At 48.2% G+C, this 25,030-nt stretch overlaps 2 long non-coding RNA genes across 2 annotated transcripts; both read right to left on the bottom strand.

Annotated features, from left to right (window-relative positions):
- Positions 1-859: 859 nt before the first annotated feature.
- On the bottom strand, positions 860-4,672 carry LOC129057551 (uncharacterized). Its single transcript, XR_008522156.1, has 2 exons — positions 4,390-4,672; positions 860-1,148 (listed from the first exon to the last, which is right to left on the bottom strand). It is a non-coding gene; the product is annotated as an uncharacterized LOC129057551 (long non-coding RNA).
- A 2,554-nt stretch (positions 4,673-7,226) lies between these two features.
- Positions 7,227-23,691, bottom strand: LOC129057550 (uncharacterized). Its single transcript, XR_008522155.1, has 4 exons — positions 22,081-23,691; positions 8,449-8,631; positions 8,134-8,313; positions 7,227-7,912 (listed from the first exon to the last, which is right to left on the bottom strand). It is a non-coding gene; the product is annotated as an uncharacterized LOC129057550 (long non-coding RNA).
- Positions 23,692-25,030: the final 1,339 nt, after the last annotated feature.

The raw sequence follows: 25,030 nt of genomic DNA, 5'->3' as shown, positions 1-25,030 counted from the left end.
TGGGAGGCAGAGGTTGTGATGAGCCGAGATCATGCCATTGTACTCCAGCCTGGGCAAAAAGAGCAAAACTCTGTCTCAAAGAAAAAAAAAAAAAAGAAATCAAGAACACAGAGGTAGGATCTGCACCACCAGCCTTGTGCGGGGACCACTCACTTCATCAATACCCCTCTCCATCCCCAACCATCACCAGTACCACCAGGGATCCCCAGGGACCAGGCTCGACCAGCCCTGTCCCATCGTGTGTGGGGAAGGTGTGTGGGAAGAATGCAAAGAACTCCACACCGACTTTGAACTCCTCTTCCCACCACCATGAGGTCTGTAAATGTCTCTCTGCACCAGGAAGAGAGACATTTTGCTAGCAGAAGAGGGAATAGGGAGAAAACGCTGAGTATTTTGCTGAAAGGAGGCTTGCTTGAACATGCAGAAATGGAGAAACCTATAGTGGGCAAATTAAAGATTTCTTTTCTTTCTTTTTGTTTTGTTTTGTTTCCTTCTTTTTGTTTTGTTTCTTTTCTTTCTGTTTTGTTTCTTTTCTTTTTGTTTTGTTTTTGTCATTCATTCATTTATTGCCTGTCAACAGCAGGAAGTATCTCATTAGATCTAGATGAGAAGAGTACAAGAAAAATTAAGAAAGACGCAGGTTTTACTCATCTTGTGTGAGTCGTAGTGTGTGATTTTCAACTCCACCGCATACATGTCTGCACAAGCTTGTCTGGCCAGCTTTGTACTTTCAGTTCCACTTGTGAGACTTTTCTTTGAGACTTGCTGTGTGCTTTGCTTTGGCCAGGAGTTGAGAATCATAAAATCACCAAATTCTGTATTATCTATTGTAGCATAATAAATTACTCCAAAACATATCTTCTAAAAACAATATACTTGTTTTATCTCATAGTCTTTCTGTGGGCCAGGCATTGGTAAACAGAGTAGTTCCAGCTCAGGCTCTGTCATGAGATTGCAGTTGAGATGACAGCCAAGGCTGCAGTTATCTGAAGGCTCGACTGGGGCTGGAGGCTCTGAATCCAAGACAGGCCTGCCAGGTTGTTCTTCCTGTTGACAAGAGGCCCCTGTTTCTCACCACATGGATCTCTCCACAGGACTGCTTGAACGTCCTCATGGCATGGTAGGTGTCTTCCTCCAGAATAAGTCATCTGAAAGAGCAAGGCAGAAGCCTCAGTGTGTTTTATGACAACCTAGTGTTGAAAGCCACACCTCAGGGCCAGGTGTGGTGGTTCACACCTTTAGTCCCAGCACTTTGGGAGGCTGAGGCAGGCAGATCATCTGAGGTCAGGAGTTTGAAACCAGCCTGGTCAGCATGGGGAAACCCCATCTCTACTAAAAATACAAAAATTGGCCAGTCGTGGTGCCTCACTTCTGTAATCCCAGCACTTTGGGAGGCCAAGGTGGGTAGATCACCTGAGGTCAGGAGTCCTAGACCAGCCTGGCCAACATGGTGAAACCCCACCTCTACTAAAAATACAAAAATTAGCTGGGCATAGTGGCACATGCCTGTAATCACAGCTACTCAGAAGGCTGAGGTAGGAGAATTGCTTGAACCTGGGAGGCGGAGGTTGCAGTAAGCTGAGATTGTGTCACTGCACTCCAGCCTGGGTGGCAAGAGTGAAACTCCTTCTCAAAAAAAAAAACAAAACAAAAATTAGCTGGGCATGGTAGTGCACACCTATAGTCCCAACTACTCGGGAGGCTGAGGCAGGAGAATCACTTGACCCCAGGATGTGGAGGTTGCAGTGAGCTGAGATTGCGCCACTGTACTCCAGCCTGGGTGACAGAGCAAGACTCTGTCTCAAAAAAAAAAAAAAAAAAAAAAAAAAAAAGCCACACCTCCCCATGTGGTCCAGGCTCTCCAAAAGCTTATGGTATTGCAGGGTAGATGTAAAGTCCCTAGTGCAAAACAAGATGTCTGAGGTCCAAGCAAAGTGATATGGGCTTTCTGAGGACAGAGTGAGCTACCCCAGTCAGGCAGCCAGGGAGGCTTCTGAGAGTGGGCAGAAGAGCCCCCACCCCCCTGTCCTGCCCTGAGTGGCTCTTCCCTGGAGAAGGAGGCTTGGTACCTGTAAACTGGTCAGATGGGGAAGCCTTTGGGGGCCTGGTCAAGTGAGGGGGCTGGTTTCTGTCTGCTGGGTGACACGGGAGTGTGGTGTGGCTACAGAGAGGCTGCTAGGGAGCTCCCAGAGGGAAGGCAAGATAGGGTCCCGGAGGGACTTAGAAGTGAGGCAGGAAGGGAGAGACAGGGCTCAGACAGGGAGAGGGAAGGCAAGAAATCGAGGGCTGGACCAGTCTTCTACTTGGTCAGCAGGCCATTTTTCTGGGCTGTCATCCCTGACCACAGATTCATTCATTCATTCATTCCTGTATGCCTGTCAGGTGCTGGGGTTACAGAGACAAAGGCCAGGTCCCTGTCCTCAGAGGTCACAGTTGAGTAAGGGATGATACCCAGTACAGGGGTGACATCTGTGAAGTGTGATGGGTGCATGGGGAGCATACATTGCTGGGAGAGGCCTGGGCTGGTCAGAAGGTGAGGCCTGGGCTGCTTCTTGCAGAGGTATGACAGGCACGAGGTATCCCTGGTATGAGGTATCAGCAGGCACACGTGGGAGAGTGCTGAGAGATGGAGCTGGAAGGGCCAGAAGAGGTGTGGCTCTGCTAGTTGGGTGGGGTGGTTTGGATTTCTTCCAGAAGACAACAGAGAGATTATGCAGGAATTTAAGCAGTGGTGTGGAGGGATCAGCTCCATGGTTTAGAAAGATTAGTGGGGCAGTAGAGAGAAGGTTCTAGAAAGGGTGAGTCCAGGAGGAGACAGCAGTAACCCAGGCTATGCATGCAAAAAGTAGGGATAGGGAGAGATGAACAAGTTCCAGAAGTCTTTGGAAGGCCTGGCAGCCCCCAGTCATGCCTACAGGCTGAACCCAGCCCAGCTCATCTCAGATAAAGCATCTAATTCAAGTCCTACACGGAGCCCAGGCCTCTGCTTTGAAAAATCTCTTGACCTCAGCAGTCCAGCTCGGGACGGGCCCAGCGAATCCCAACCCCAATCTGTCGTCCTCATCCCAGAGGGATACTCAGCCTATTGGACCTTGGCCTTTCTCTGGGGGACGGTGAGGCCTGTGAGTGGGGAAGCCTTGGGGCGGAACTGGCAGTCGTGGGGAGACCCCCCAGGACGCTGTGGCCACGGGGCGGCTGGAGGAGAGGAGGCAGGGGGCTGGGGGAGTGAGCCAGTAGGGAGCCGGGCAGCACACTGGCCACCTGAGAGGTGTGATGGGGGAGAACCACAGGCGGTGATTCCTGGGATGGGAGTTACCCCCTCCCCCAATTCTCAAACCCCAGACAGGAGTGAGCTGCGCTGCCCACTCCCCGCAGCAGGTGGCGCCGTCTTGCTGGGATTGGACTCCGGGCCTGTGCGGGCCTGGCTGGGAAGCGCTCTGTGGAGAGGAACGCGACTGGAGCGGCTGGGGTGGGGGGCACCCGTCCTGCGCCTGGGACCCTCACGGGGCCTCCCTGCTCCAGTCACTCCCGCCCGCCTGCCAGCCTGTCCCCAGCTCTCCTGCGTCTCCACTCTGTCCCTGTTGCCCTTCCTGTCTTCCCCCAGCCCTCCATTCCTGCTTTCGGTTGGGGTCCCGGACAGGGTCTGGTGAGCTGGTTCACTCCGAAGCATCCGCACCGCATAAGGGAACTCTCAGCCCAGCCCAGCGGGCGTTTGGCCATGGCTTGGCACCGTGGGGGGCCTCTCTAAGCAACCCCGACTCCCAGGGTTTGCCTACATTCTATGCCCTCAGGAGGTGCTCAGTGCCCCGAGCTGGGGCTTGGGGTGGAAGGGTTCCTAGGAACATATATATGAGAAAGTGTCTCACTCTGTCACCCAGGCTGGAGTGTAGTGGCGCGATCACAGCTCACTGCAGCCTTCACCTCCCAGGCCCAAGCGATTCTCCTACCCTGTCTCTACAAAAAATAAAAAATTACAAAACATACAAAAAAAAAAAAAAAAACCCAAAAAAAAACCTCACAAAAATTAGCCGGCCGTAGTGGCGCATGCCTGTAGTCCCAGCTACTCCGGAGGCTGAGGTGGGAGGATCACTTGCGCCCAGGAGGTGGAGGTTGCAGTGAGCCGAGATTTCCCCATTGCACTCCAGCCTGGGTGATGGACTGAGACCTTGTCTCAAAAAAAAAAAAAGCAGTAACCCAGGCTGTGCATGCAGAGAAGTAGGGACAGGAAGAGGTGAACAAGTTCCAGAAGTCTTTGGAAGGCCTGGCAGGAAAAGAAAAAAAAGGAAGGAAGGAAGGAGAGAGGGAAGGAGAGAAGGAAGGAAGAGAAGAAAGGAAAAGAGGAAAGGAAAGGAGGAAAGGAAGGAAGGAAAGAAAGAAACGGGGTCTTACCATGTTGCCCAGGCTGGTCTTGAACTCCTAGGCTCAAAGGATTCTCTTGCCTCAGACTCCCAAAGTGTTAGGATTACAGGCATAAGCCATGAGCCCAGCTCCTAGGAATCTTTGCTATGGCAAGGGGGCTTACTAATGAATGACAAAATAAATTACAACAGCTCTTGGGGAACATGCCTAGCACCTCTCAATCTCCCATCTTGCGTCAAGAAGGAAACCTGAGGGGCCCAGGGAACTCCCACTGGGCCTCCCGGCCCTGCTGGTTCCCCTTCTTTCCCCACTTCTTCCTTTCTTGTTCTTGGGGCTGGGTTCCACACTTGTCACAAAGGAGGGGAGTGTCCCCCTTGCCAGTGGACAGATCTGTGTGGGCTGGTGATGGCAGAGCTGGCCTAGGTAGGGCACTGAGTTGGGGGTGGCTGGTGGGGGTAGTGGGGCATGGAAACAGAGGATGTCCACCGCAGGCTCCTCTCTGAAGGAGCAGGTGAGGGCTGGAGGGCTCAGGAGGGAAACTTCCATAGTTTCTAGGGTAGAGTCTTAGGGGCAGAGGGAAGGAAAGGGTCTGGCTGGTGTGAGTGGTGGCTGATCCAGAGAGGCTGTCGCCCAGCCCAGGACCTGTGGGTCCCAGCCTGCCCTTCTCCCCAGGTCCTGCACTCCCTAAGGACAGCTGCCATCATTTGTAGACTCTAAACTGGTGTCATTGCTTTGATAAGAATGAGGATATTTATGAGACAACAGAGCAGAATATTTTAGAGAAGGGCTGTCTGGTAGCACAGAAGTGTCTGTTCCCCTGGGACACCTGAACTCCGATACTACCTGCCCCCAAGTTGTCACTCATTTCCTCCCCTCAGCTGGGGTGGGTGGGAGGTTTTGTGGGTCCCTACATCTCAGTTCGATTTCAGCCTGAAATAAAAAGCCAACTTGTCACCCTTAGTCTTCCTAGGGATGGGATGCCTTCCCTGGAACGAGCTTCTGGTTCTGCTTGAACTTTTAGGTGGTCAGTGTAGCATAGATGGTATGAGTTTATGTGGTGAGTTTATGTTGACTGTGAACTTTTGTTTCAAAGCACACCTGGGCAGGGACAGGTGGGTTGATGCCGAGAAGGCTGAGAGGGAGGAAGTGTGAGCCAAGGGAAGAGATGAACATGTGTCTGAGAAGGGAGGACCAGGGCAGCCAGGCAAGAAGAGGCCGTCACTGGCAGCTGCTTTGTCACTGCTGGGGAAAGAATGCCCAGGGTGCTCTGGCAGTGAGTGTGGGGCTGCTACAGGGAGGAAGGGCTGGGAGGCGGTGGGGAATGCACTTAAGGCTGGATCAGGCAGCAGTCAGAAACGTCCAAAACCTGGGGGCATGCTGGTGTGGGGCGGGGCGGGGGGGGGGGGTTGGGCGGGGAGAAGAAGGGATGATGATGAGTTCTCAGACATCTTGGGCAGCCAGTTGGAGGGAAGCTGGGCTGGCAAGGCAGACTTTGGGAACTGCTTTGTATCTGGAATTTTCCGACCAGTGTAGAAGTTGTCTCCTGAGTTGCTATTCTGTAAGAATGTATTATATAACTTCTTGCCTAATTTGTGGCTAAGGGTGGCATTGCTGATAAAGCTACTAACATGGCCCCTTGAGCATGACAGGGGTAGGGAGTTGAGGCCCCCAGCCCACAAGGAGCTTCCCATGCAGCTGGGGAGGCAGCGCAAGTGCTCAGTGAGATGCGAAGCTGAAGAGGAGCGTCCGTGTGGGAGGTGCCAAGAGGATGGGATCAGGGCAGGCTCAAGGTGGACTTCTTGGAGGAGGAAGGAGATTCTCAGATGGAGAAAAAGGACAGGTTTCCAAGATTATGAGAACACTGTAAGCAAAGGCACCAAGAAGGAGTGGAAAGTTTGGGGGATGGGGAGAGATGGAAGGACACTAAGAGCTTAGCATACAGAAGACACTCGAAGGAAGGAAGGAAGGGTAGGAGAGTGGGAAGAAGGAAGAGGGAGCTGAGAGTTGCTCTCAAAGGGATGGGGGCAGGTCTCTGGTGTGACCATCCCCCATGAGCCAAGTTACAAAAGCAGCCTAGCTTGAGGAGCCCCACAGTGGACCCTCAGCTCACCAGCCTCTGTCTTAGGCTTACTCACAAACATGAAGCTGGGGCTAAGAAACAGGCATGTGACTGCCTGCCCACCCTTGTTTGTCCTCCTCTAGGGCCTAGTGTCACCAGTGCCTTGCTGGGTAGCAGCTGCTCCAGTTCCCTGATGGAGATGGGGCTGTTTGTCACTCTGGGGTGACTGAGGGGCCAGTAACCCTCCACCAAGATGGCAGCACAGCCAGACAGGAGGGCTTTTGTCTCATCTTGACCCTCCTGGGAGGCCTGGCCATGGCCCGAGTTTGCTCAGTGTTAATTATTGACCAGGTACCCAGGGACAGGGCCCCGCTGTCCAGCTGGATGGAGGGCACGTGGGGCTGGGGCCTGGGCCTCCCAGGGCATCAGGTGGGGCTCACCTGGGGCCAGGGGAGTGGAGGGCGCCAGCCTTGAGTAAGGATCAAGGAGCCCCAAATGCCTCCCCTACGGCTCCCCAAGCCCAGGATTAAATGTGGTAGAAAGTGCCCAGGCCAGAGTGGCTGGAGATACTGTAGGGAGAACATCCTCATTCTTACCCTCAGAAGGACAGGGAGGAGGGGGAGAAACACCTTTACCTCAAAAAGGAAGGAGATGGAGGACAGAGAGAAGACCCCAGGATGAAGATGTGAGGGTCCCTGAGCTGTGTGGAGCTGCATGCTTAGACCCGGAGTCCCCACCTGGAGCAGCACATGGCCACAGACACCCTGCTCAGGCCCTCTGATGGAAAATGCCAGCCCAAAAGGGTGTTAGGAGAGCTGATTCATTCTAGGCCAGAGGGAAGAGGGATGAGAGACCCCCCCCCCAGTCCTGGCGGGACCATGACCACCTCTGGTTTCTGGCCCTGTGTGAATATGGCCTTGTCTACCCCAACAAGGAGGCCTCAGCCAAGAGCAAGGAGGAAGGTCCACAAAGGGATGTGTATCAAGAGGCAGGAGGTAGAGGAGGAGGGGAGAGAGTGAGTGATGCTGTTTAGAGCAGGACCAGCTCTAGTGCTTGTTATATGTGTATGTGATCTTGTTTGATCATCCTAAACAGTGATGGGAGCAGGGTGCTATTACTATGGCCATTTCATAAACGAGGAAACTGAGGCATAAATCGTGCCACTTGTCCAAGTCCTGGAGCTGGGAAACAGCAGAGCAGAGGCAGTCTGACTCCTGACCTGGGTCCGGTATAACTCTGTTATCTGCAGGGAGCAGAGCAGAGGGGCAGTGCAGGAAGGGGAAGGGGCTCCATGCAGCTGCGGGTTGCAGAGAAGAGGCCCAGCAGCCCAGGCCTCTGGCTCAGGGCATGCCTTTGAGGTGGAGGCGGGGTGGGAATCTGGCTTCTTCTCGATAGGGAAGGAGAATGTGTGTGCTGGCCTCTGGGTGTCAGGCAAGTGTGTCTCAGGCTGGTTTGCTCCCACAGCCCCCACCTCCTCTTCTCGTGGGGCTTTACCTGTGAGAAGTCAATATTGATGTTTTATGACCCAGGATAAACACACATTTTTTTCCTCCCATGGAGGGTTTATCTGGTCTAGAGGGTTAATCAGTGACCACTTGGAGGTGGGGGAAGCCTCTGAGAAGAAAGCAGCTATTCAATTCCAGCCCTTTACCCAGCCTCTCCCCTTCCCTCCTCTCCACTACCACCTCCCCTCCCACCCTCCAGTGGGGACTGACCTGGCCCTGCAAGTGGGTGGGGGCAGGACATTTGGGAATCTGAGGCTGGAGTCCATGTGGGTGTGTTCGGGGACTGTTAAGTAGGATGCATCCAAGGAGAGCGTCCCTAGAGCCGCGTTTGCCCTGAGCACGGTGTTGGCAGGGCAGGTGGGCCCTGCGTGCGGCTGTCATGGGCCCAGACTGGTTAGGAGTGGGAGAGAGAGAAAATAAGTCTCGTGTCACAGAGCACTCAGAGATGACACAAGATAATGCGGGTTGCTCCTCTTGAGAGCAGGGGCATTGGAGCACAGCGTGGGGCCCGACCCTGCCTCTTACGTGCTGTATGGCCTTGGACAGGTGGCTTCACGTCTCTGGGCCTCAGATGCCTCCCATCTCCTCTAGGGTGGTTTTGAGAATCAAATGAGATCCTGTACTTGCAGAGGGGAGGACTCAAATGGACTGTCGCCTCCTCTGCCTTCCTTGGGAAGAACATCGTTCATCTCAGGGCTTGATAGCCTTCTGCCTACAGAAACACAGTGATGGGTCCAGGGTTTAGAAAACTGAGGGCTCCTGAATATGTACGGCTGAGATGAAGCAAGAGCTGAACTGTTCTGCGTGATAAAGCGAAAGGAATGGTGATGCTGTGAGGGCCGCTCAGGGATGTGGTCAAGGCACAAGAAATGGATGGGAACAGAGAGATACCTGGCATCAGGAGAGAGAGGGAGGCCTAAAGAATGTGGTGTGGGGCAGAGTAAGGACTGGCCAAGAAGCACTGCCAGTGAGAGATTCCCTGTGGTGGGGAATGACCAACACGTTTTGAAGATGTGATATGTGTTCTTGAAGTTGTTTTTGACCTTGTGTTATAATCACCCTCCATTCCTCCCGAACTTGACCAAACGTTGGCCACACACAAGAGCCTTGGGTGTGTGGTTCATTGGGAGGGATGAAAGAGAGATGGGCATCAGCTTAGAGAAAGGTGGTTCAGAGAGGGGACAGCAGGCACAGGCTGAGAGCCACAACAAGGAGCAGTAACCTTGGAGAGCCCATTGAATTGAAACGCTCACCCCAAAGAACCCTCAGGGATGTTGGAAAATGGAAGGTGATTCCACAAAACCAGAGAACTTGAAGACATGAAGGCTAGAGGCACCTTAGTGAAATAGATAAAGGGTGCTTTAGACAGAAGTTGCACTATAAATGCCCATTATCATGGAATTGAGTCATAGTCTGAGAAAATGGAACTTGAACATATGTGGTCACTTACGCTTCTGGGCACTTGGCTGGGCCTGTAAAGATGGTAAGATGTGGTCCTTGCCCCTCAAAGAGTTCTTTCAAGAGGAGACAGACTGTAGCAGGCATGACTGGTTGTCTCCCTACACCCCTGTTTCTTATTTGCTAGAATCCCCATGTTTTCAGCCGGGCACATGGCAGCCCAGAATAAGGACTACGTTTCACGGTCTTCCTTGCAAGTAAGAGTAGCCCTATGACCATGTTTTAGCCAGAGGGAAGTTGTCTTAGTCTGTTCCAGTTGCTATAACAAAACACCTAAGTCTGGGTAATTTATAAACAATAGGAATGTAATTTCTTACAGTTCTGGAGGCCGGGAAGTCCCACTGACAGATGCAATGTCTGGTAAGGGCTGCTCTCTGATTTTTTTTTTTTTTTGAGATGGAGTCTCACTTTGTTGCCCAGGCTGGAGTGCAGTGGCGTGATCTTGGCTCACTGCAACCTCACCTCCCAGGTTCAAGTGATTCTCCTGCCTCAGCCTCCCAAGTAGCTGGATTACAGGCACCCGCCATTATGCCTGGCTAATTTTTGTATTTTTAGTAGAGACGGGGTTTCTCCCTGTTGGACAGGCTGGTCTTGAACCCCTGACCTCAGGTGATCTGCCTGCCTTGGCCTCCCAGAGTTCTGGGATTACAGGCGTGAGCCACTGCGCCCAGCCACTTTCTACTCTTAAGATGGCACCTTCTTGCTCTGTCCTCAGACAGTGGAAGGGCAAAAAAAAAGGGACTAGGGTGCTCCCTTCAACCTCTTTTATAAGGTCACTGTATTAGTCCATTTGTGTTGCTATAAAGGAATACCTGAGCTGTGTAATTTATAAAGAAAAGAGGTTTATTTGGCTCACAGTTCTGCAGGCTGTACAGGCATGGCACCAGCATCTGTTCAGCTTCTGGCAAAGCCTCAGATAGCTTACAGTCAGAAAGCTTACAGGAAGGAAAAGGGGGAGCCAGTGTGTCCCATGAGAAGACAGGGAGCAAGAGAGAGAGAAGAGGACGTGCTAGGCTTCTTTAAACAATCAGCTCTCACCCCATCTCTACTAAAAAACTACAAAACATTAGCCGGGTGCCGTGGCGGGCACCTGTAGTCCCAGCTACTCAGGTAGGCTGAGGCAGGAGAATGGCGTGAACCCGGGAGGCGGAGCTTGCAGTGAGCCGAGATCGCGCCACTGCACTCCAGCCTGGGTGACAGAGCGAGACTCCGTCTCAACAACAACAAAAATCAGCTCTCACATGAACTTAACAGAGCAAGAACTTACTCATTACCATAGGGAGGGTATCAAGCCATTCATGAGGGATCTGCCCCCATGACTCAAACACCTCTTATTAGGCCCACCCCAACATTGGAGGTCTCATTTCAACACGAGATTCGGAGGAAACAAAATATCCAAACCATGTCAGTCACTAATCCCATTCATGAGGGCTTTGCCCTTATGACTTAATCACCTCCCAAAGGCTTCACTTTTTAATACAATCACACTGGCAATTAAGTTTCAACACATTAATTTTGGGGGACACATTCAGACCATAGCAGAGGTGAACAGAAGGAACATATACAACTTCTAAATTGCACATTGCCCTGCATCTTCCGCCCTTCCTGTTCACTGGAATGAGAATTTGGGGGTGAATCATGTTGGATCCTGTGGCTGAGGACAACATTCTGGATGGTGGATGTTCAAGACAAAAGAAGTTCAGAGCTCTGATGACTTTGTACAGCAGAACCATCACACCAGCTCAGCTCTCTCATGGCAGAGAAATAAAATTCTCTCTTGTTTAAGCTGCTGTCATGTGTGGTCTTCTAGTTATAGCTGCCAAAATCTATTCCATAACTAATTCAGTATATCTGAAAGGAGAGTACTGTCATAAAAGAGTCTCCTAGACATGACATTGGCTTCATAGTGCACAGGAAAAATAAAATTCTAAGGCCCCTCAACCAGCTGAATAGACCCCTCCTCTCAGCCAAGGGCATTCCAAAGCTCACCTGAAAAACTAGTTCAGGCCATGAGGGGAATGAGAAGCCAGATGTGTCTCATTAACGGCCTCTCTTTTGGAATTACTGCTAGAACAGACTCTTCAAGTTTGATAAGAAACATTTACAATCTATTCTCTGAAGCCTGCTGTGGGGAGGCTTCATCTGCATGGTAAAACCTTGGTTTCCACAACCCCTTATTGAAACCCAGACATTCCTTTCTATTGATAATAACTCTTTCAACCAATTGTCAATCAGAAAATCTTTAAATCTATCTATGACCTAGAAGCCCCTCCACCTCAAATTGTCCCGCCTTTCCAGACCAAACCAATGTACATACACATTACAGATATCGATGGATGTCTCATGTCTCCCTAAAATGTGTAAAAGCGAGCTGTGCCCCGACCACCTTGAGCACATATTTTCAGGAACTCCTGAGGCTGTGTCATGGGTGCATCCTTAACTTTGGCAAAATAAACCTTTTAAATGGATTGAGACCTGTCTCAGATATTTTTGGTTTACAAAAATCAGGTGGAGAAGACATCAATATTGCAGACTGGCAAGTGGGTGACCCTCATTGTGCTCTGGCAAAAGACTCAGGAAAACTGTCATCTGTGGTCCTTTGGCAGGGAGACCACATGATCTCTGAGCCTGTAACTCTAGGACAACTTGAGAATCAGCGAGTATCGACTATTTGCTGCTTTCAGCAAATTCCTGGAAAAGAGAGGTGAATGCAGTGAGGTTAAACCTGGCCAGTCTGCAAGAAGAGAGGGAAGGGAATATAGTTTGGCCAAGAGAACCCACTGCCCTGCTGCCTGTAATCTAAGTTGACTGGGAGTCTCGGAATTAGGAGCTTTGAAGAGTAAGAAGACCCAAGCGCCTTCTAGATCCCAAATGGAAGCAGCGACCTAAGTTGGTGCTGCGGAGACAGCAGTAGTGGGAGGTAAGATGATGGCCCTGAGCCATTCTCAGTCTTTACCAGTTAAGAATTCTCTACCAGACAATGGGAGTAAGCCGGCAGCCAAGATCAGATTAAGGGTGTTCCCTTTCCACCCAAGCCTATTGTCTCAGATGGCCTGAAGATAACAGCCATTCAGCTGAGAGAGGGGTCTGGGGAGAGCACAGATGCCAGTAAAAATAGAACCAGAGTTTTCAGGCTGGCAAACTCTGTCAAGACAAGACCTTTGGCTGGAGTTACCTGCACATGGAACTGACTAGAAGCAAATAGTTCGGAAGCCCAAAAGAAGTATGTTCTCCAATGCCCACTTCAGATGTAGGATGATAATCTAATGAGAGCCCCCCCAGAGGGCAAAACCAGGGGCCAAAGAAAACACTGGACAAGGGAGTGACTTCCAGAAAATGGAATAGCAAAGAGTCTTTATAATTTCTAACTGGCATTATTTGGTAATTGCTATAGACTGGGGCCATCTGTGCAGTTCCCATTGTTTGATTTTCCGAAAGAGATGTTTTTTAATTGTGGTATGTGGTTCCTGTTCCATCATTCCATCCCACGATATTCCATCATTATGTGTTAGGGGAGGTGGGGGTAGATGACGTGTCTTTCAGTGTGCTGGTCTCCAGGCCACAGGTAGCCACATCCGGGCCTGACTGAGGTGTGGGGCACAGGACAGTGTGGGACTTGAGATGGTTTTCCTCCAAAGGTAGCGTTTGTCTTTTGTGTGTGAAAATAAAAGTGATAGCTGTGTGGCTAAATTGGTGAACTGTGGCAGAGACTGATAATGTACCCCAAGATCCACTTTTCCCTTGCCTTTCATAATAGTCCAGCACCTGACTTTTAGTGAAACACATGGACCCCTGGATAAAATGCATTCTCCTGTCTCCTTTGCAGTCATATGTGGCTGTAACTAAGTTCTAGCCAATGGGATGTGAATCAAGTGCTGGTACAAGTCTAGATCATGCCATAAAAAGGCAGGAGACACTGTCCCCTTCCCCTGTCCTGATGGCTGGAAGGTGGACGGTTGGAGAGACACGCTTGACCGTGGAAGGAACTTGGATCTCAACAACATTGCAGAGCTGAACAAGCATGCCAGTTAGGACTTGGATGCGAGAGAGAAATGAACTTGGTTAAACCACTGGTATTTGGGGATTTTCTTGTTATAGCAGCTGAGCATTAAACCTAATGTAGTTGCACCTTAATTACTACAATCAATGGAATAAGTGCACTAGTATGGGCATGTGCAAGGCGCCATGGAAGTGCAGTGAAAATGGTGATTAATTAACTCTGTCTGGGAGAAATCTGGGAAGCCTTCCAATAGGGGGTGATATTTGAAATGAGTCTTGAAGGGTAGGAGAATTTCCCAGATGCACAAGTAATGTGAAAGGGGAGCATGTACTTGACAGTTGGGCAGTTTGAGCAAAAGCTTGAAGTGACGTAAGCACCTGGTGAAAGGTCCAGAGTTATAAGGAGGGGGACAGGGTCCTGGGAGACAGGACTGTGAGGGAGATGGGGTGGTTGTGAGGGAGCTTGAACATCCTGTTACAGAGTTTAGACTTTATCATTTGGAACCACTAAGAGGCTTGATGAGGAAGGAACGCAATCTGATTTTTTTTCTTTTTTTGAGATGGAGTCTCACTCTGTCACCCAGGCTGGAGTGAGTGCCCCGATCATAGCTCACTGCAGCCTCGACCTCCTGGCCTCAAGCGATCCTCCCACCTTAGCCTCTCAAGTAGCTGGGGCTATAGGCATACGCCACCACACCCAGCTAATTTTTAAAAATGTTTGTAGAGACAGGGCTCGCTATGTTGCCCAGGCTGCTGTTGAACTCCTGGTCTCAAGTGATCCTCCCACCTTGGCGTCCCAAAGTGCTGGGATTACAGGTGAGAGCCATTGCACCCGGCCAACAGTGGGTAGGTCTGGGCCGGGCGTGGTGGCTCACGCCTGTAATCCCAGCACGTTGGGAGGCAGGTGGATCATGAGGTCAGGAGATCGAGACCATCCTGGCTAACACGGTGAAACCCTGTCTGTACCAAAAACACAAAAAATTAGCCGGGTGTGGTGGCGGGCGCCTACAGTCCCAGCTACTTGGGAGTCTGAGACAGGAGAATGGCATGAACTCGGGAGGCGGAGCTTGCAGTGAGCCGAGATTGCACCACTGCATTCCAGACTGGGAGAGAGAGCGAGACTCTGTCTCAAAAAAAAAAAAAAAAAAAAAGGTAGGTCTGGCAACAGCGTGTAAGATGGATTTGAGAAGAGGAGGCCCAGGGCAGACGGAGGGAACTATGTAAATATCACATAAGCCAATTCTGATTTTCCCACAGAAACAATATATTAATAAAGGATTATGTTCCTGGCCATGGAACTGAATTTTATAGAACTGACCACAAAATCAAACTCAGGCAGCTATCAAGGCTACACCCATAATCTGTACATCACAAAATTTTCTAACTAGTATATGAATAATTAAGTAGGGCCAGACAGTAATTACATATTAAAATGTATGGTGTAATACAATATCCTTATTCTCATATTTCTGCCTTACAAAAGCAATCAGTTATTTTTTAACAGCTTTGTTGAGGTATAATTGACTTATGATAAACTGCACATATTTCAAGTGTACCTAATGTGATAAGTTTTGACATATTTATACACCCTTGAAATCATCACCACAATCAAGTAAATGAATTTTTCATCACCCTAAAAGTTTCCTCCTATGTAATCCTTCCTTCTACCTCTTTCCAATTCCCCCCATCCCCAGGAAATCACCGATCTGCTTTTTGTCACTATAGTTTGAATTTTTTAGAGTTTTATATAAATGGACTCAAACAGCAGGTATTCTTTTTTGCCTAGCTTCTTTCTTTCAGCATTATTATTTTGAGAATCATCCCTGTTGCAGTATGTATCAATACTTCATTCCTTTACTATGCTGAGTAATATTCCATTGTATAGATATAACACAGTCTGTTTATCCGTTCATCTGTTAATGGACATTTTGGTTGTTTCCAGTTTTAGACTATTACAAATAAAGCTGGTATGAGCATTGATGAATAAGTCTTTGTATGGACACTTTTATTGCTCTGGACAAATACCTAGGAGTGGAATGGCTGGACTGCACAGTATGTGTATGTTTAACTTTTTTTTTTTTTTTTTTTTTTTTTTTTGAGATGGAGTTTTACTCATGTTGCCCAGGCTGGAGTACAATGGCATGATCTTGGTTCACCGCAACCTCCTCCCAGATTCAAGCAATTCTCCTGACTCAGCTTCCCGAGTAGCTGGATTACAGGCATGTGCCACCACACCCGGCTAATTTTGTATTTTTAGTAGAGATGGGGTTTCTCCATGTTGGTCAGGCTAGTCTTGAACTCCCAACCTCAGGTGATATGCCTGCCTCAGCCTCCCAGAGTACTGGGATTACAGGCGTGAGCCACTGCACCAGTCCACAGTATGTGTATGTTTAACTTTTTAAGAAATTGTCCAGATGTTTTCCTAAGTGTTTGGTGGTTGTACCATTTAGGTTCTCATCAGCTGTGTATGAAAATTCCAGTTCCTCCACATCCTTGCCAACACTTGGTATAGTCAGTCTTTTTTATTTTAGCTATTCTAATAGTTAGTGGAATGAGAGATCTTGTATCCATTTTTTTAGGCTGCTTTCTTCTTCTTAAATTAAAAAAAAATTTTAGAGACAGGGTCTCTTTCTGTCACCTATGCTGGAATGCAGTGGCAAGATCATGGCCCACTGCCGTCTCAAACTCCTGGGCTGAAGCGATCCCCCTGCCTTAGCCTCCCTAGTAGCTAGGGCTACCAGCATGCACCACCACACTCAGCTAATTTTTTAAAAATGTTTGTAGAGAAGGGGTCTTGGTATGTTGCCCAAGTTGGTCTTGACATCCTGGATTTAAGTGGTCCTCCCATCTCAGCCTCCCAATTAGCTGGGACTACAGGTACATACCACTATGTCCAGCTAATTTTTAATTTACTTTTTGATTTTTTGTAGAGATGGGGTCTTGCTATGTTGCTCAGGCTGGTCTCAAACTTCTGGCTTCAAAGGATCATCCTGCCTTGGCCTCGGAAATTTCAGGGATTACAGGTGTGAGCTACTGCACCTGGCATTATTAAGTTTTTTTTTTTGTTTGTTTGTTTTGAGACGGAGTTTTGCTCTTGTTGCCCTGGCTGGAGTGCAGTGGCATGATCTTGGCTCACTGCAGCCTCTGCCTCCCAGATTCAAGTGATTCTCGTGCTTCAGCCTCCCAAGTAGCTGGGATTACAGGCATGTGCCACCATGTCTGGCTAATTTTGTATTTTTAGTAGAGATGGGGTTTCACTGTGTTGGACAACCTACCAATTTGTTTCATTATGGATCATGCTTTTGGTGTTATATCTAAGAAATTTTTGCCTACTCCATGGTCAAAAAGGCTTTCTTCTAGATGTTTCACAGTTTTAGATTTTACATTTAGGTCTAGAGTCCACTTGAAGTTATATTTTACATATGGTGCAAAGTATAGTTTACTTTTCTGCTTATGAATACGTTCCAGTACCATTTGTTGAAAAAGACTATCATTTTTGTTTTGTTTTGTTTTTTGAGGCAGGGTCTTGCTTTGTCACTCAGGCTGGAGGCTGGAGTGCAGTAGCACAAACATGGCTCACTGCAGCCTTGACCTCCCAGGCTCAAGTGATCCTCCCACCTCAGCCTTCCAAGTAGCTGGGACTATAGGCATGCACCAGCAAGCCAGGCTAATTTTTGTATTTTTGTAGAGACTGGGTTTCACCATGTTACCCAGGCTGGTCTTGAACTCCTGAGCTCAAGCAATCCTCCTGCCTCAGCCTCCCAAAGTGCTGGGATTACAGGCGTGAGCCACTGCGACTGGCCAAGACTATTGTTTTTTGCACTGCATTGCCTTTATGCCTTTGTTGGAAATCACTCGTCCATTTAAATGTGGGTCTATTTCTGGACTCTCAATTCCGTTCCATTGATCTGTTTGTCTGTCTTCATACCAATATAACACTGTCTTGATTACTGTAACTTTATAATAAGTGTTAAAATCAGATGGTGTTTGTCTTTCAACTTTATGCTTCTTCAAAAGCTGTTTTGATTATTCATTTCTTTGCACTTCCATATGAATTTTAGAATTAGTTTCTCAATTTATATATATATTTTAAACCATTTTATATACAGAAAACACAAAGAAGGAATTAAAAATTATAATAATCTTGCCACTTAGAGATAATTCCTGGTAATATTTTGGGTGTATACATCTATAATTTTTCTATGCTTTGAAATATTTGCTTTATTAAATGTTTATATAGCACTTATGATGTGCTAAGCATTGTTTATTCCATCAGGTTTACTGAAATATAATTTACATACAATAAAATTCACCCTTATCAAGTGTACAGCTTAATGAGTTTTGGCAAATATATATAGGTATGTAACCACTATCACGATCAAAATACAGAATAGTTTCATCACTCCAAGAAGTCCCCTCATTCCCTTTTACAGTCATTCCCCTCTTCCTACCCCCAGGAATCTCTGGTCTGATTTCCATCCCTATACTTTTGCCTTTTTCCAGAATGACACATATGTGAAATCACAGTATGTAATCTTTTTGTGTCTGGCTTCTTTCACTTGACATTGCTTTTGAGATTCACCCACATTGTGTATATGAGTACTTTGTTCCCTTTTAGTGTTAAGCAGTATTCCATTGTATGGACATACCACAGTATGTTTATCCATTCACCAGTTGATGGACATTTGGGTTGTTTCCGGTTTGGGGCAATTGTGAATAAAGCTGCTATAAACATTTGTGTGTATTTGTGTGTACATGTGTTTTCATTTCTCTTTCCTAAATATCACGAAGTAGGGTTGCTGAATTGTTTGATATGTGGATATTTAACTTTATAAGAAACAGTCAAAGTGTTTTCCTAGGTGCTGTAACATTCTGTATTTCCACCAGCAATGAATGAAAGTTCCAGTTGCTCTGAGTCTTCCTCAGCACTTGGTATTGTCCGTTTTTTTAATTGTAGCCATTCTGATTGGTGTGTAATGCTGTTGCCTTGTGCTTTTCATTTGTTTCCCTAATAACTAATGAGGTTAAACATCTTTTATGTTTTTTTTTAAATCTATATATCTTTTTTGGTGAAATGTCTGTTCAAATTTTGGGGCTATATTTTGATTAGGTATCTTCTTGCTATTGAGGTGTAGGAGTTCATTCATATATATATATGTATTTATGTATGTGTGTATATATATATATTCTGTAGAGTACTATTTTAAGTGCTTTACAAATATTAATCTTCTTAAAACCCCTATGAAGTAAGCACTGTTATTTTCCTTATTTTACAGAAGAAACTGCAGTAGAAGAAGGTTGAGTAACTACCCATCACTCAGCTAGAACTGGCCACTATGGTGGATCCCAGATAGCCCTACTCCAGAGTTGCCCATGCTATTAACAGTGACGCCATGCTGTCTGTCCACACGCATGCCTTTTTCCTGCCTTAATCTTGCAATGATTCATAAGGTGAGGAGCACCCACACTGAGGTGGCAGCATATAGATGTCTTCTGTTGGAGAGAATTTCATGGAAATTTTTTGTTGTTGTTTTGTTGTTTTTTTTTGAGATGGAGTCTTGCTTTGTCACCCAGGCTGGATTACAGTGGCGCAATCTGGGCTCACTATATCCTCCACCTCCCGGGTTCAAGTGATTCTCCTACCTCAGTCTTCCGAGTAGCTGGGTTTATAGGCGCCTGCCACCACGCCCAGCAATGTTTTGTATTTTTGCTAGAGACGGGGTTTCACCATGTTAGCCAGACTGGTGTTGAATTCCTGACCTCAGGTGATCCACCTGCCTTGACCCCCAAAGTGTTGGGATTACAGGTGTGAGCCACCTCGCCCTGCCTTTGGCTCAATTTATTTTGAGTCTTAGTACTCATAATGGCCATTGCTATAAGACAGACTTTACCAAACGATAGAAGTGCATCACTCGCTGCACCCACTATTTCATGGCATTTATATTTCACTCACGATGCAATCAAATTGACATTTAGCTGGTAAATTTCCATCTTTCCCAATTTCAAACAGTTGTTCTTTTTTTTTTTTTTTTTTTGAGACGGAGTCTTGCTCTGTCGCCCAGACTGGAGTGCAGTGGCATGATCTTGGCTCACTGCAAGCTCCACCTCCTGGGTTCACGCCATTCTCCTGCCTCAGCCTCCTGAGTAGCTGGGACTACAGGTGCCTGCCACCACGCCCGGCTAATTTTTTGTATTTTTAGTAGAGACAGGGTTTCATCATGTTGGTCAGGGTGGTCTCGATCTCTTGGCCTCGTGATCCGCCCGCCTCGGCCTCCCAAAGTGCTGGGATTACAGGCGTGAGCCACCATGCCCAGCCCCCAGTTGTTCTTGAAAAATAATTGGAAGGTTTTGTTTTTATAATTTTAGCAAACTGATTCAAAATTCTGTTAAACTCTTTATTTGAAAAATTTTCCAAGATGATGATGATGATGATTATTATTATTATTTAAGAGACAGAGTCTCGCTCTGTCGCCCAGGGTGGAGTGCAGTGGCACGATCTCGGCTCACTGCAAGCTCCGTCTCCCAGGTTCACGCCATTCTCCTGCCTCAGCCTCCAGAGTAGCTGGGACTACAGGGGCCCGCCACCACGCCCGGCTAATTTTTTTGTTTTTTTTTTAAGTAGAGATGGGGTTTCACCGTGTTAGCCAGGATGGTCTCGATCTCCTGATCTCGTGATCCAGCCGCCTTGGCCTCCCAAAGTGCTGGGATTACAGGCGTGAGCCACTGCACCCAGCCCCGAGCTTATTTTTTTAATTGTGTAGATACAGTTTTTAATAACTGACATATTTACATCGTTTTCAGCACTAAGATTTCCTTATGATGGAAACATTTCCAAATAACCATTTTCGAAATGCTCTCTCCATAGCATATGTTTCATTTGAAAGCTATTTCTCTCTCTTACTGTGAAAATGTTCACTATAATATGGTAGGACAGACTGTTTTTGTCTGAAATACCCACCGAGGTCACACACTGCTCATAGCCACTTGTAGAAAAGGTCAGTGATCTAGAACCTACTCACCTTTTTGTCAAAGAAAACTGCACAAATTGTCCTCAGATTTGATACCCACAGAACCTATTGCCTAAGGAAGAGCTTTCTGTTTTACCTCTCTCATTCATGAAGTATGGGCATATTCTGTTTCAGGCATCATTTTTATAAAACCACCCACACTGGCGACATGCTGGGGTGCTTACACAGTTATAACAAAGCCGTTCGCTGAAAGAGAGTCAGAATGGGAAGGTGCCCCCCAACACATCCCACACTGAGGAAACCACCTTCATCCCCGGAACTCCTACAGAAACTTTTGGGGACTCAGGACAGTCTGAAACTGGGACTGAGAGGGGGCATTGTGTCAATCCATTTATTAAATATTTGGCAAGTCATTGTTAAATTTCCAGATGGAAAAAAATAACTGACTCACAATATTTTTACACCTAACCCAAAGGGTCATAAGGCGCATTTCCCTTGGAGACCAAGATAGAGGGAGGGAGCTTCCATCTTTTCCCATGGGATAAGCTGGGAGATGCCTGTCCATTTTCAAAAGCCGCAGAGTCCCACCTGCTGGGTGGGACTCTGAAGGCAGAGGAGCCCTCTTTGTGCAGAGTAATATAATCAGAAGGAAACCCAAGCTTCTGAGTTCCTCAGCTCCTTGCACCATCTCCTAAAGGGGGCAGGGGATACGGCAAGCCCTGGAGGGGCGAGGGGGGAACCAGTGCAGTAGGCATTATCCCTGAGAGGCTCCTCCACACATCCCTCATGGACAGGGCCTCTAATCATGGCCAGTGGGCAGGGACGTGGGTGCTGGGTGCAGGCAGCAGCTGTGGGTGTCAGTAGGGAGCAAAGCCGTAGGAAAGGCCTTGTTGTCTTGAACCTGGAGTCATCCCAGGAGGCAGGGCCCAGAAAAGGGCCTCTCCCTGCCCCTCCCAGCTTTACAGAACCTAGTGCTTAGAAGATCCTCTGTAAATATTTGTTGGATTTAGTTGAATGGAGTTGAAATCTCATTTCCTGATTCTGGTAAGGCTGGAAGTGCAGGCTGAGTGGGTAGGATCCAATTCATTGGGGGTTGGGGTGGGAGGGATGCAAGGCCATACTAGGCAGCTCAGCTCTTGGGGCATGTCCTGAAGCTGGAAGAGCTTCAGTCATTCCTGCTCTTCTACCCCACCACTACTTGTGTGAGGGTCCCCAACCTGAAAGAGATTCCTGATTGTCCAGGACGCTAGGAAGCAGAAAGGAAGGCAAGGCCAGAGACAAGGAGAGGCTAAGTGAAGGAGGCAGCCATGCCCAAAGCGCCAGGAGCATCTGGGCGGCCCTCACCCCATAGGAGAACCCACCCCACCCCACCCTGCCCTGCCCTGCCCTGCCCTCTAACACTATACCAGGCAGAATGCAGCACCTCCACTGTGTGTGCGTGTGTGTGTGTGTGTGTTTGCATGCGCATGTGTGTGTGCACAGCCTGAGTCTCCCTTGGACAGAGCCTTGGTCCCAATCTTGGTACTTTTTTTCCCAAGCTCAGCAGCCAGTTCTGCCGTTTCTGGCCAGGCTCTTGGGGAAGGCGGCCTGTTTGGGCACGTGGGCTCCCACGTGTGCAGAAGCATCACCTGTCTTCCATGTGATGCGCACACTCACAGACCCACATGCTTATGTACTTGCAGACTCGCCCAGGCACATGTGTATCGCCACATGCAGACCCGCAAGCATACACTTGCCTGCACTCAGACCTCCTGGTGTGAACACACGGTGTGCACCGTCGGAGACAGCCAGTGGCCCCCACATACATGCTGTCCCTCAGGCACAGAGAACCAGCCCACAGGTCCCACTTGGAGGGACATGAAGCAGACGGGGTCCCCCAGGCTGTATGCTTCTCCTAGGCCGGTGTCCACCACAGTCAGCCACATACATCTGCTGCCATGACACAGGCTCCCTTTGTGCTGCCAGGCCCAGGGGGACAATGGGGGTCTGTTTCCTCCCCGGAGCTCAACACCATCCCTCTCCCCACAACACTGCCTGGCAGCCTGGGGCCTGGGAGCCCAGCCGCATGTTTCAGAGGGTTCAGAGGGTTCGGGAAACTCCCCAAGGCCACGTTCTGCATGCGGAGCTCCAGGGGAAGCCCAGTCTGGTGGGGGAGCTGTGACTCCTGCCCTCCAGGGGCCCCAAGGGAACTGTGGCTCCCTCTGCTCTGTGAGTGGGGAGGGGAGAACCAGTGTCTGCACTTATTGTGATCCTCCGGCATCCAGTCAGGCCAAGGTTGACAGTGGAGGTCCCGCTAGAGGGGGCGGCTATGCCTGCGGGCCTGGGAAGGCCTCTGCAGCCTGGGCTGCCCTGTCCACTGCTGAACTGCACCTGCGCCAAGGCAGGCACAGACCCCTACAATGCCCGGGAGAAGAGTCTTGATTTCTCATAAGGACATGGCCACTCTGTGAATCTGAGTTTTGGGGATTTGGAGGCTGCAGCCTGCTGGTCACTTGACTCCCTCAAGTGTCCCATGACCAAAGCCACTGTCGCCACCACACCCTCCATTTCTGTTTTGACATCCTTGCTACTTTTTCTGGCATTCAACACCACCTCCCTCCTGCAAAATATTCATTCAGTCTCTCAGTCACTATTGATGGAGTACTCACTGGGTACGAGGAACTGCTCTGGGCACGGGCTACTGGACTTTTCTCATTTTACTCTCTGTGACATCTTTGGGCAAGTCTTAGGTTCCAGGCCAGTTGATTTTTCTTGCTTTCTTCCACATATACTGCTTTTTCTTTTTCTGTGCTGTTTGCTCTTTCACCTATGAATTAATGCAATCCACATTTATTGGGCATTGGGTTGACAGATTAAATAATGCAATATTTCTATTCATTGTTATTATTTTATTATTACTATTCATTGTTTATCTGAAATTCAGAATTAACTGGGCATCTTGTATTTTTATTTGTTAAATTTGGTAGCCCTGAGTACCTACTGTGAGCTGTCCTCCACAGATACAGGGACAGCAGACCCAGTGCCTGCCCTCAGAGAGCTCCCAGTCTAGTAGGAGAAGTCCTACTATAGGCAAGAAAGGAGATCCATACCTCAAGGAAGGGTGGGGGCTCTTACAAGGGGATTCAGGGTACCATGGGTGCTCAGGGAAGGGGAACCCAACCTGGCCTTGAGTGGGAGGTGAGAAGGCTTCCTGAAGAAATTAACTTACTTAAGTCTTAAAAATTAAGTAGGGGGTCAGGCACATTGAACACTGGATTGGGGGCGACAGGGTGCAATTCGGTGCATTGATGCAGGGAGCCCCACAGTGAGATGGTTGCCTGCTGGGTGGGGTCAACTGGCACGGGACTGAAGGTGTGTAGAGGAGCTGCTATCAAGGCCAGCTTGCAAGATTGGGCAGACAGAGACAAAGGACCCAGAAACTGTGTGTAGCCTCTACTTTCTATAAAAGGATGAGGCAAAGAAGGATTCATGATTGGAGGTTGAGGGCTTGGTGTTCAGAAGGAGAAGAAGCAGATGTCATATTGACCTCGTGCCAGGATCACGTGGACATTCTCCAGCTGGGACCTACGTAGCCAACCTGCGGCTGCATGTGAGCAAGGGGGATATGGCAGGCACAGACCTGTGTGTACACGTGTGTGAGCACTACACATGACGTACATGTGAGCATATAGGGCCATGCAAAGGGGCTGGGTGCTTGGGTGCACAGCATTTGTTACGGCCTCAATGGTCTGGGTGTGCAAAATCAGGGTAGCAACGAATGTAATGAACATAGGCATCAGCATGAGAAATCCCAGAGTATGAATCCTGACTCTATCACTTATTAGCCGGAGAACTTTCAGAGTCACGTCACCTCTCTGAGCCTCAGTTTCCCTCTTTGTAAAAATGGAGGAAATTTCATCTAACCTTTCCCTAAAACAAACAAGCCAACAAATAAATACATAGGACTAATGCTAATTTTGCATGGCTGTTAAGATTAAATGAGATGATGTATACCAAATAACAGGCAAGTAAGCTGCCTAGAAGTTTATTTTTCTTCCTGCCTGCTATTCACTCAGCCATCACCACACGAGTAACAGTATATAAAGTGAACAATATACTAGGCGTATGTTGTGGCCTATACATAATGTATATAACAATATACAATGAATAACATTATAATGTGAACCAACCAGTTAAGATTTTCTAAGGTATTCATAATTAGGAAATGGAAGATAGTATTCTTTGTCTACCCTAGCATGCTTTTTCTGTAATTACTTTTTTCCCTTAAACTAAGAAGGATAAAGACTTGCTATCCACCAATGGTTAGGATTTAAAGAAATGCAAACACTTGGGCATGGTCAGTTATTGCCATTACTAAATTTCTACTTAGTAGAAATTAATAACTGCAGAAGCTAACTCTGTTTCTTACTGATTTAAGAATTTCTCCAGCAACTGTTCTCAGGGCTCTAGGGAGCAATGGGCCCCTTGTAGCTCCTTTTGTGCTGTCAGCCATAACTGCCTCGGGAGGAAGATAGTATCTGTGAGTCTGTTCTAATCCCAGGAAAGGTCTTAACTCCTTGCACACTACATTCTCATCTCTACTTTGCACACCAAAGAAGACCTCTATTATGGACTGAATGTTTGTGCCCCTCCAAAATTCATGTCACAGCCCTAACGCCCCAGTGTGGCTGTATTTGGAAATG

This window comes from Pongo abelii, chromosome 12 (assembly GCF_028885655.2).
Source record: "Pongo abelii isolate AG06213 chromosome 12, NHGRI_mPonAbe1-v2.0_pri, whole genome shotgun sequence".
Classification (NCBI taxonomy): domain Eukaryota; kingdom Metazoa; phylum Chordata; class Mammalia; order Primates; family Hominidae; genus Pongo; species Pongo abelii.
Note: the sequence above shows the minus strand (reverse complement) of the source record. Positions and strands in the feature narration are given on the sequence as shown.